This window comes from Protopterus annectens, chromosome 2.part1 (assembly GCF_019279795.1).
Source record: "Protopterus annectens isolate FY-2018-M chromosome 2.part1, PAN1.0, whole genome shotgun sequence".
Taxonomy (NCBI): domain Eukaryota; kingdom Metazoa; phylum Chordata; order Ceratodontiformes; family Protopteridae; genus Protopterus; species Protopterus annectens.
The window spans coordinates 1,474,582,964-1,474,595,758 of NC_056729.1; the positions used below are offsets into that span (position 1 = coordinate 1,474,582,964).

The 12,795-nt window shown below is 39.9% G+C and overlaps 1 protein-coding gene across 2 annotated transcripts in view; it reads right to left on the reverse strand.

The window, feature by feature from the left end:
* CFAP74 (cilia and flagella associated protein 74) overlaps positions 1–12,795 on the reverse strand; it is a 3,161,205-nt gene that overhangs the window by 1,194,683 nt on the left and 1,953,727 nt on the right. The gene's annotated exons all lie outside the window — the stretch shown is intronic.

Below are 12,795 nucleotides of genomic sequence, written 5' to 3' on the forward strand. Positions count from 1 at the left end.
GGTATTAACCTTTAAGTGTTTTCTTCTGATGTAGTTTCAGTTTATTTAGGAGACATCAGCTTTTGATTTACCTGATGATCACACAGACTGTTATGGCTGTGGTCATCTATGTGCCTTTTAAAAGCATCTACAGTACTCTGCTTGATGTGGAGAGGGAGTCTATTCTGCAGATGGGGGAGTCTCTGGGACACAAATCTGTTCTGCCAACAAGTCTTGTTGATGTCACAGACCAGGTTGAGGCCACTCGTGCAGGTTACTTGAGTGGAGCATGACTTACGGATATGCAGCAGGCCTATCAAGGCGAGGTCCGAGATTGCTATGTATGCCAGACAGAGGTCAGCTCTGAGGAGTCTGTATGACACTGAGTAGAGGGATAAAGCCCTATCTGTGTATGGTAGATGTTTGAGACCCTGGATTCTCCTGGCGAGGAACCTCTGTGGTCTCTCCAGCTGCTGCACGTGCTTTGTGAGGTACATGCCAAAAGGGGCATTGTACTCAATAAAAAGAAGTTATGTCTTACCATAATGTTCCATCTGTATTGTTGATCCTCGTTTGGTCATTACGCATGGGTATCGGTTCTGACCTCGGAACCGAGCCGGCCATTTTCCAAGCTCGCGTCAGCTTCAAACTCTCGAGCTAAACTCTTACCCATAATCCCCCTCTCCCTGTTACCTCAGATTGAGTTTGCAAGTCAAAAGAAGGTAGAAGCTACCTCTGGTCAAATAACCTAAGAGAATCGGATTGTGAGATCCACTAGAAGCCACAGGAGGGGGAAAGAGGGAGGGTCGTAATGACTGAACGAGGATCAACAATACAGATGGAACGTTATGGTAAGACAACTTCTTTATCTGATATTGTTAATCCTCATTCATTCCTTAACTGTGGGACAGAGTCCCTAGCTACCTTTATTCCTGGGAGGCTCTCATGGAAGGACATTCCTGAGCACCATAGAACCGAAAGATGCTCTTCCCCTGGAGGTCAAATCCAATTTGTAATGATTGATGAAGGTATGGGGCGTAGCCCAAGTTGCAGCTGCACAGATGTCATGTAAAAAAGCTTTGGCATGGAAGGCAGCAGAAGTTGCCACCAACCTTGTTGAATGAGCTTTCATGGTAGTAAGCAATGAGATATTACGTTGTGTATAAATGAAGGTCACACAGTCCTTCAACCATCTAGCTAATGTGACCTTAGCAACAGCAGATCCTAATCTAGGTCCAGAAAAAGCCACAAATAACTCGCCAGATTTACGAAAGGACCTCGTACTGTCCAAGTAAAAATGGATTTGCCTGTGGATATCTAGAGTATGTAGGCAATACTCTCCTCTGTTTGAATGATTGGGAAAGAAAACTGGCAATTCAATGGTTTGATTAATGGACATTTCTGAGATCACTTTTGGCAGAAATGATGGATTGGTTCTCAGAGACACTCTACCTCTATGAAAAATCAAGTATGGACTCTTGATACATAAAGCCTGAAGCTCGGAAATACATCTGGCAGAAGTAATGGTGACCAAAAACAAGATTTTTCATGACAAATGCTTGAGGTCACAAGAAGAGGCTGGTTCGAAAGGTGGCACTGTCAGAGCTTGTAGAACTAATGATAAGTAAGCTGAAAGGAACAGCAACCTTGAGTCCCGGTCTTTGTAAAATATTTAGTTTATTAGAAAAAACACGAATTGTAAAACCAACAAGAACCATAAAATCCACAGTCCAGGAATCAAACGATACTAAGCGCTTTCACCCATCGACTTGGGCATCATCAGAGTACAATTAACATGTTGCTAGTCATTCCTTAAATACTGTTAGAATGCCATTAATCTAATAATTAATCAATTAGTTAAAAAACAGAATGTGTGTATCTTAAAGGTACTTCTACCCACTTAGAAATTTCTTACAATATAGATTTTAGTCAGCGTTTGTGTTTGTTCTAATGTTTGTGTACAGTGAATATAAAAAGCAACAATCAATATAATCTTAAAATATAATATTAAACAAAATACTAAAATTTTTTTAAAAATAATTAAATAAGAAAATAGTGGAATAGTGATTTGATTAATGTTAAATAAATGTAATATACTGGTCAATAATTAAACAATTAGTTATACTATCATATAGTTACTTATATTCAAAAAAATAATAGTAATAAACTATTATAAAGGTATTTTATGTTATCAAATATAAATAGTAAATATAAATATCTTTTAATATAATAAATAGTTCATTTAAAAATATGTATGTATGGAAAAAATGTGTGTTTATGTAAAAAAATTTTTTTTTAAATTACACAATAAATCATTTAATCAATTCATATAAAATGAGATCGAAGTTTAAGTATACTAGAAATGGAAATTTGTTCATTCAGACCAGGCCATTTGCTGGCATTCAACCTAACTGTAGTACTTTTTTACGCTACGTGGTTCACTATGCAGCGCTTACTAGAAGAACATTTAGAGATAACTAACAAACTTATACAAGCGCTTCATGACCAGCGCAACAATGTAGGAACAGAAGAAGAAATCATTATTACTGACACGCAAGAACAGTTACTGACTTTACATTCCACGCCCAATACAAGTACACACGGGCTGAGGCCTGTTGCTAGGCAACGATCAACAACTCCTATAAGGAACGTTATTACGTCAGGGAACAGTGGTGTCGTGCCACCTCCTTTGAATTGTTTAACCAACAACAGAGATGATCGGAACGTAGTTGGACAATCTGGGCACTCCCAGTCTTACAATGTGGACTTAAAGCAGTTTTTGTTACCCCTTTCTCTTACTAAAAAGACTTTTATGTCTAGAGATATGGGGACTCTTAATTCGCAGTTAGCCGAATTTGAAAAGACATTAAAGACTTTCAAGTCCATTCAAATGGACAATGCGTTCTTAGAACGCTCATTAGAACTGAAGCAAGTCCCTAAGGGACTACGGATTTTTAAACTGCCGCACGGCTTTGAAGAAGGAACTGCTTTATTTTCAGAGCTTTTATCTTTATTCGATAAAGCTGGCCTTGACTTACTGAGACTTATTATTCGCAATAATATTGAAAAATTAAATATATTGAATGAGAAGTTATGTCAACTAGACAGAAACATCAAAGCAGACCTTCTATTTGAGCAAAACAAATTCAGACTTGACAATATATATAAAGACATGGACAGGTACATTAACAAAGGTCTTGAAATTAAAAACCACAAAATTGAAAGAGATATTAAAGATTACAAAAATAATAGAGCGTACACACATTTTAAAGAATATAAAAACATGCAACATTTTAATCACACTTTTGGTAATATTAATCACGATATGCAAAATTTTAACCAAGGTTCTGAACATACAAACAGACACAATACGAACAATAATGAAGAATTACCAACAGTTTTTTTAGACCAGCCGGTGTTGAGGAGGTCGGAAAGAATAAGGGACAGACAGGGCAACAACAAATACCCACCACACAATTATTACAACAAGGGGGAACACAGAACGAATCAGTGGTACAGATAAATACTACTTTTGATCATCACGGTCCCAACAGAGAATTGGTTACTCACCAAGAATTGGGTGATTGTACTATATCTACACTAGCTGGTTTTAGTTTATTTAACTATACCAAACACAATTTTGATACTAACTACTTAGGATTGTTTTGTAAAGGTTTTAAATTTGTACCTTCATTTTATTTGGACATTGGCAGTGTGTTGATTGATTTGAAAATGTACACAAGACTTTTAAATTTAAAAATATTTTTTCATTCAAACAATCTCATTTTAGACTCACATTATATCACCCCAAGCGTTCCAGTACTTTTATTCCCCCCCAACATTTTTTAATTCAAATTTTTGAAAAACTTTGTGAAAATCAAATCAGACGAGTTTTAAACAAGAAAGCTGTGACTAAATTTAATTTAACTACAGCTGAACAGTTTTGTTTAAAAGAAATAACTGGTTCTGACAAGTATAGGATTATGAAGCCAGATAAAGGTGGAGGGGTAGTAATAATGTTGAACAATGACTATTATGCAAAAATGACAGATTTACTAACTGAGGATACATACGAGAAAGTGAATAGGTATGAACTAAATAAGGCTTACACTAAAATTGACTGGTTAACTTATGATTATTTGATGGACGCAAGTATTGATCAAAACATTTATAAATACATATCTGTTGAATTTCCTATCACGCCTTCAATTTTTGGTATCCCAAAAATTCACAAGGATATACAAAACCCTCCATTAAGACCTATTGTCTCAGCCAAGGGTTCTAAAACTGAAGCTTTAGCAGCATTTGTTGACTTAAAATGCAAAGGAGTTTTGAATAGTTTACCACACATTCTTAGAGACTCTTGGCATTGTTTAGAACGTGTAAGAGAATTTAGTAAAAATTTTGATTTTCAAACCAACTTTCTGATGGCTACTATTGATGTAGTAAACCTATTTTCTGTCATCCCCCATGAAAAGGGGACAGAAATGTTTGAAATTTGTCTAAATAGACACAACGGTTTGAACCATTCTGAAAATCGGTTACTTACATCCATGTTAGAACTAGTTTTAGAAAATAATTTTATTTATTTTAATAACAATTATTACATACAGAAAAAAGGTGTAGCTATGGGGGCCAGATGTGCCCCCATTTATGCTAACTTAGTTCTAGCACAATGGGAGTTTGAATTTGTATGCACCAGTGTATTTTGGAAGAAGATTTTACTTGATTTACGCTACTTGGACGACATTTTAATTTTCTGGGGAGGATCCAAGGAAGAATTTACTGATTTTATTAAATACTTAGAACAAACTACCGAATTTTTAAAGTTTACAAGTCATATTTATGAAAATAATGTGGAATTTTTAGACATTAAGCTCTCAGTTGTGAACAACACTATTGCATCTACTTTATTTAGGAAAAAAACACACTCAAATTCATTCCTACACTTTGACAGTTGTCACCCTTTTTTTCAAAAGAGGAACTTGGTTAAGGGCCAAATGGTTAGATTGTCTAGGATAATAAGTGACAACCGATTGTTTGAATATCAACTAGACAAATTAATGACTATGTTTTATGAAAGAGGTTATCCCTATGACCTAGTATCCAAAATTACTCAAGAGGTAAAAACAAAGAGGTTCACGACATATAAACCTATCATTACTTGTGACACGCTGGAGGAGGTTATTCCCAAGGTTAATATTAATACGAATGATGCATTAATTATTCCATACAACAACAGAACAAATGAGATTGTGACTTGTATCCAAGAAGTATGGACCAGTGTTATAGACACAGATTTTGAGATTTCAAGTATTTTAGGAACCACACCTAATATAGTATTTAGTAAAGGGAAAAATTTAAAGAAACTATTTGAAAACAATACTAACAGTGACCTGTTGAGACATTCTAAGATGAGTAAGTGTGGATCATGTCAAGTCTGTAGATTTATTAACGATGGACCATACACTACTATTTATAATTATGGAAAAACTATTAAATGTCCAGGCCACTGCAACTGCAATTTCACCATGGTTGTTTACTTAGCAACATGTTCAGTATGTAACGCATTCTATATAGGGAAAACTATAAGAAGACTAAAAACACGTGTTATTGAACATCTTAGTGATATAAAAAGACACAAGACTACTAACATGTTATTTAATCATAGTATTAATTGTACAAATTTTAAACGATTTTTATTTTTTGTTATTGATAAAATACCAGTTAATGTACACACATGTGGAGATGTAAAAAACTTACTTGAAGCCAAAAAATGTTTATGGCAGCTTAGGTTGAATGCCAGCAAATGGCGTGGTCTGAATGAACAAATTTCCATTTCTAGTATACTTAAACTTCGATCTCATTTTATATGAATTGATTAAATGATTTATTGTGTAATTTTAAAAAAAACTTTTTACATAAACACACATTTTTCCATACATACATATTTTTAAATGAACTATTTATTATATTAAAAGATATTTATATTTACTATTTATATTTGATAACATAAAATATCTTTATAATAGTTTATTACTATTATTTTTTGAATATAAGTAACTATATGATAGTATAACTAATTGTTTAATTATTGACCAGTATATTACATTTATTTAAAATTAATCAAATCACTATTCCACTATTTTCTTATTTAATTATTTTTAAAAAAATTTTAGTATTTTGTTTAATATTATATTTTAAGATTATATTGATTGTTGCTTTTTATATTCACTGTACACAAACATTAGAACAAACACAAACGCTGACTAAAATCTATATTGTAAGAAATTTCTAAGTGGGTAGAAGTACCTTTAAGATACACACATTCTGTTTTTTAACTAATTGATTAATTATTAGATTAATGGCATTCTAACAGTATTTAAGGGATGACTAGCAACATGTTAATTGTACTCTGATGATGCCCAAGTCGATGGGTGAAAGCGCTTAGTATCGTTTGATTCCTGTACTGTGGATTTTATGGTTCTTGTTGGTTTTACAATTCGTGTTTTTTCTAATAAACTAAATATTTTACAAAGACCGGGACTCAAGGTTGCTGTTCCTTTCAGCTTACTAGTTTACTCAGCATTTTTAGAACTAATGATAAGTCCCATGGTTGAATAGATTTTCTAAAAGGTGGCTTCAGATGATTCACACCTTTTATGAAGGTCTTATACAATTTGTGGGATATAAGGGAGGAATCTTGGGCACCCTCATGAAAATTAGAAATTGCAGCCAAATGAACTCTAATGGTAGAAGCCAACAGAACCGATTGGAAGAAGTCAGCCAGATAGTCTAGTATTATCGACACTGGTGCTGAGAAGGGATCTACTTGTTTATCTTTCAGCCAACAGGTAAATCTTTTCCATTTGCTCAGATAAGTAGTTCTAGTGGAAGACTTATGAGATGCAATGAGAATGTCACGTACTGGTAAAGAAAGATCATTCTGCCTGGCAATCAAGGGAATTGGAGTAGCCAAGCTGTGAGCTTTAGACTGTTCAAGTTGGGATGAATCAGGTTCTGTGGATGCGAGATCAACTCTGGGATTGGATGAAGAATCCATGGTCGATCTAGTAGATGAGGCCAAAGGAAGGGGAACAAAATCTGTTGAGGCCAATATGGAGCTATGAGAATCACCTTGCTCTTCAACCGATGGGCTTTCTTCATAAACTGTGGAATGAGGGGTAAGGGTGGGAATGCGTAAAGAAGACCCGAGGGCCAATCATGGACTAGAGCGTCCCTGGGTGACTGTCCCAGAGGGGGAATCAGGGCGAAGTAGTTTCTGCATTTGTAGTTGGTCGGGGATGCAAAAAGGTCACAGCAAGGATGGCCCCAGTGGTGGAAGATCTCCGCCGCTATCAAGGGATTCAGGGACCACTCGTGAGGTTGAAGAATGCACCTGCTGAGTCCGTCTGCTTTCATGCTGTAACTCCCGGGAATGTGTGTTGCTAGAAGAAAATGGTTGGTAGTCATCGCCCATTGCCATATCCTCATGGCCTCTTGACAAAGGGGGTAAGATTTGGTTCCACCTTGTTTGTTGATGTACCAGACCACTGCCATGTTGTCTGATTGAATCGCAATTGTCCCAGACAGCAGCAGGGGATGGAATGCCTGCAATGCCAGAAGCACTGCCCTCAGCTCTAGAACATTTATATGCAGATGGGCCTCTAGTTCGGACCAAGTGCCTTGGACTGTCTGTCCCTGACATAGCCCCCCCTACCCCATCAGGGAGGTGTCCATGGTCACTGTGGCCTTGGGTTGTTGGGGGAAAAAAGGGTGAGACCATTGTGACAGATTGTGTGTCATCCACCAATTTAAATCCTGTTTGCACCTGTGGGTTACTTGAATCATGGCTGAAAGAGGATGCTGAAAGGGATACTACTGGATGAGCAGTAGCCATTGTAGAAGCCTCATGTGAAACCTGGCCAGGGGGACAATGGTAATGGAGGCTGCCATGGAACCCAACAGCTGTAGAACTGAGTGAGCCGTGGATTTCTCCCTTGAAAGGATTGGAATCGGTTGCTGCTTTATCCTTAAAATTCTGTGCTCCGGAATGGCAGCTCTGCAGTTCTTAGTGTCCAAGATAACCCCTATGAATTCCGTCGACTGAGATGGGGTGAGATTGGATTTTTGCCAGTTTATGGTTATGCCTAGCCTTTGTGCAGTGAGGAGAGAATATGCCAAAGCTTCTTCTAATAGATGTCTGGTGGGGGGCAGAAATGAGCCAGTCGTCTTGGTATGGAAACACCTGGAATCCTTAAAGTCGCAAGTGAGCTGTGACAACTGCCATGCACTTTGTGAACACTCTGTGGGCTGTAGAGAGTCTGAAGGGCAGTACTCTGAACTGGCAGTGACTGGCTCCCGTACGGAAGCGCAGAAATCTTCTTGATGGCCTGTCCACTTTTATGTGGTAGTACCCATCTTGAAGATCTATCGAGCACATCCAATCATCTTTTTCCAAAAGCGGGAGGATAGACTGTATTGTGACCATCGGGAATTTTTGTACTCTCACAAACTTGTTCAATACACTGAGATCCAAAATTGGTCTCCCGTCCCTGGTTTTCTTTGGCACCAAAAATAGTCTTGAGTAGAATCCGGATCCTATCTGGTCTGGAGGGATTATTTGGATGACTCTCTTTCTTAGCAGCTTTTCCATCTTTAATGCTGCTTCTTCCCTTTGACTGGGTGGAATGTCGGGAAGGTGTTTTGAAGGGATGGGACAAAGATCGAAGGGGATATGATAACCTCTGGTTATAATCCTTTGTACATAAGAATCGGTGGTGATGGTTAGTCAGGCAGATGGGTACAAGGAGAAACGTCCCCCAACCACCTCCAGAGGAAAGGAGTTGGGCCGCTCCTTCAGGGGCGCTGGTAGTACTGACCAGGGAAAGAGTCCCTGGAACCCTGGTTACGCGGACCCCCTATGCTCCGAAAGGAGTGTCTTCCCTGAGAGTTTCCCACTCTGCCTCTAGGGGAGAACTCAGCCTGTGTGTCACGGAAAGGACCCTGAGATTTCTTGAACCATATCTTCCCACTCTTTTGGTTTCTGGAGAAAGAACGTTGAGGGGAAGAATAACGGACACCTACAGCAGAAAGGGTCTTACCGTCCTGTTCACATCTGGCCAGTGTGCTTTTAACTATGGGTCCAAACAACGAGGAGGACTCAATGGGAGCATTACGAAAGGAAGCCTTAAAGGGTTCCACGAAATTGTACAAGCGCATCCATGTGTGTCGTCTTAAGATCACAGCTGAACCCACTGCTCTAGCTGCTCCTTCTGATGCGTGAGATATCAGTCGCATAGAGGAGTTAGATATTGACTCAATGGTAGCCAGCTGAGAGGCCATTTTGTCACGGACCTCATCAGACACAGCACCAGCCACGGTTTCAGAGAGCTCAGAAATCAGATCCCTTTGAAGCCTGGTAAGGTGTGCCATATAATTCAGGGACCTGATAGTAAAGGTCACTGATGAAAGGTGTGCTCTGGGACTCTTTGTTAGGCGGATGGACAGTCTGGTTTTCTTCTTCTGCCAGATCCTTTTTTGTTGCGGCTGCCACCACCAAAGCATCCACATGAAGACCTTTTGACCAATATGGATCCTTAGCAGGAGGGGACAAAATCTTATCTGGCCTCCGGGGGATAGCTTTGATGGTATCAGGAACCTTCCACACATGCTGCACGATAAGCCGGACAAGTTCATCGGCAGGTGGAGTAACCCAGGAGGTAGGGGGCCGGGCACAAAAGGCCTGCAGGAACACATATTCCTCAGAGGTCAGATTAGAGGACTGCCAGTCACCTCTCTGTTCCAGTATTTTGAGGATATCACCAAAGGATACCTCAGAGGGTGACCGAGGGGATCCTTTCCCCTCATCAAAATCTGTGACTTCAGTGAGAGACTCCTCTGTGGAGTCCATGTGCTTCCTCTTACATTAACTTTTCCGGTGAACTTCCTCAGTGGGAGAAGCTGGGGAAGACAGTGGAAAAGTGGTTTCCTGTGGGAATATGTCCTGAGGCCCTTGCACCCAGTGTCCGCTCAGTGCGACTTGTGAAACCAGTGTACCAGAGCAGGGCGAAGGGATAGACAGTCCAGTATTGCCAGCAGCAGCGAAAGCCTTCTCCATCAGTTGGAAGGCTGGTCCACCTGAAGAGGAGTGAATGTCTAGGACATGGGTCACCCCTCAGCTAAGTGGCTCAGCCTGTCGACCCTGAGTCCCTGAATGGCTGTGGAGCAGTAAACTATGTGTGTCACAACTGACATCCTAGGTTGTAGCAAAACTATCCTGCCATGAAGGCAACTGCGGTTCCTTAGTGAGATCCATAAAGGGAACAGCAGAAGTGGAAGACTGTGTTATATCCATGGACTTCAAAGGCAATGAAGGAGGAGAATAAGAAGGGGTCTTTGGAGACGGGTGATCACCTCCCAAGGAAGGATAGTTCCTGGGGGGGTGGGATACCTCTGGCCAAGAGTACCTGGTCCACAAGACGCAACACATCATGTTCGGAAAGGCTTCTAGTGGACCTCATGGAAACTGAGGGAGAAACAGGCCTGTTCACAGAAGAGGCAAACTCGGTGCTCATCTCACCAGTCTGCACCGAGAACAATGATGCCAAGAGAGACTGGACTATGGGAGTCTGCAACGAAGAAGTCATCGGTACCGAGGTCATGGTCTGCACCAACACAGGGATCGGTGCCGAAGTGGTTGTCGGTACCAAAGATGGAACAGACAAAATTGGAGTCAACAATAAAGTTGTTGGTTCCGAGGAATATCTTGGAGCCGACGTGGTCAGGCTCTGCACCGACTGAGAGGTCGGTGCCAATACAGTGGTAATAGTCTGAACTGAGGAGCCCCTCGGTGCCGATATAGTAGAGGCTGCAGGAGAAGACGGAGCCAAGATCACTAATGGTGCCGAAGGTCTAGGCACCGAAAGCACTGGGGCTGAATGAGTGAGCTCCAGAGCCAAAACTTTAGCCTTTTTAGGTTTTGGTTGGCGGGAGTCCCCAACCGGGGACGAAGGCAAAGATTTAGCTTTGGTAGGAACATCCAAGATTTTCTTATGGGGTCTAGGAGGGGTTGAGGCCTCCGACCCAGAAATAGCCTCTGAAAAGGGAGATTTAAAAAGTCCCTTCAGTAACAGCTTGTTTTTCCTTTCCAACAAGGATCTATTTGAAATATTCAGCAGACAAATGGGGCGCCCCCAAACAATAAACGCACAAGGAGTGTGCATCAGAAGTAGGAAGTTTGTCTCCACAATCAGAACACTGTTTAAACCCCGGACTACCTTTCTAATCTGCCATAATAGCTAAAATAGAAAACAGAAAAGGGTACCAGCAATGGTACAAAAAAGAAAAAAAGGGAAGAATTACCAACGATGGTAAGGGGAATTTACCTCGCGGTAAAAAGATACAGCAAAAGAAGAAAAACCTGAAGAAAGTATGATCGCTAGATGCGATAGGGTAAGAGACAATAAAATAGAAACTTTTCTGACAGAAAGGTAGAATAAATGGTTATTAAACAACAAACAACTGTACTTAGCTCAAGAGAAGCAGCTTGACACGACCGAATGACAACGCGGCAAACAAAATCTGAGGTAACAGGGAGAGGGGTATTATGGGTAAGAATTTAGCTCGAGAGTTTGAAGCTGACGCGAGCTTGGAAAATGGCCGGCTCAGTTCCGAGGTCGGAACCGATACCCATGCGTAAGAAATGAACGAGGATTAACTATATCAGACTGGTCCTTATAAGGGAAGAATACAGGGATGTTATGACCTCCTTGTCCCTGGATGAGATGGAGGTGGCCATGTAGAAGGCTTACCGTACAACGGAAGCAACATGGTGGTCAAAAGTCAGGTTGCTATCAACCTGGGTGCCCAAATCCCTCAAAACTGACTGCGTGCTTAAGACATTGTTATTTATGTGATAAATTGTGGGGATGTCACTCACCCCAAAGGGGATGATGTTAAATAACAATTGACAGGTCTAGAGAATATCACACATGAAGTACATACAAATATATAAACCATTCAATCAATTTTTTTTACTAGAGATATATATGAAAAGATATATATGAAGTGACGGGAGAGGGAGGTATAAAGGTATATCAAGCAAGTACAAGGAAGTAAAGAGTAGTATAGGGAAAATAAGTTAAAGTTGAGAAGAGATGAGGCTAGATCAAGTGGAGGTTAGACAAGGGCAGGACTATGTACTCTGAAGAAAAAATTAAGTTATTTTTTGAACAGGTGTTTTTAATAAATGCTTCTTATGTTTTGAGGGAGTGAGTTCCAAGCATATGCAACAGAGTATTTTTAGAGGGACTTTTCTATATTTTTATTGGGTTTATATATGTCAAGGAGGTGTTTTCTGGAAGTAAGGTGACGATGGGGGTTGTAGTAGCAGACTAGGGTGGAGATGAAAGGCCAGGAAGAGGGATCATTCAGGATAGTGTGTGTAATGTGAAGTTGGGGTAGAAGTAGTTGTTTAGAGAATTCTGGCCATTGGAATGATTTAAGAGTGAGACAGTGGTGGGATTTATATGGGAGATTAGAGGCAAACCTGGCAATTTTGTGATAAGTTTGCTCTAATATAGTGATAAGTGCAGTTTGAACATTAGTAAGGACAGGGGCAGCATAGAGAAGGCAGGGTAGAAGAAGGGAGTGAGCAAGGGAAGGTTTGGAAGAAGGTAACAGAAATTTCTGGTTGTGATTGAGAAGTCCAAGTTTCTGGTGGGTCTTTATACAATGTTGGCTATGAGTATCGAATTTTGGTTCATCAATAATTACTCCAAGTAGTTTGGTATGGGGTTTGGGTTTGATGATGAT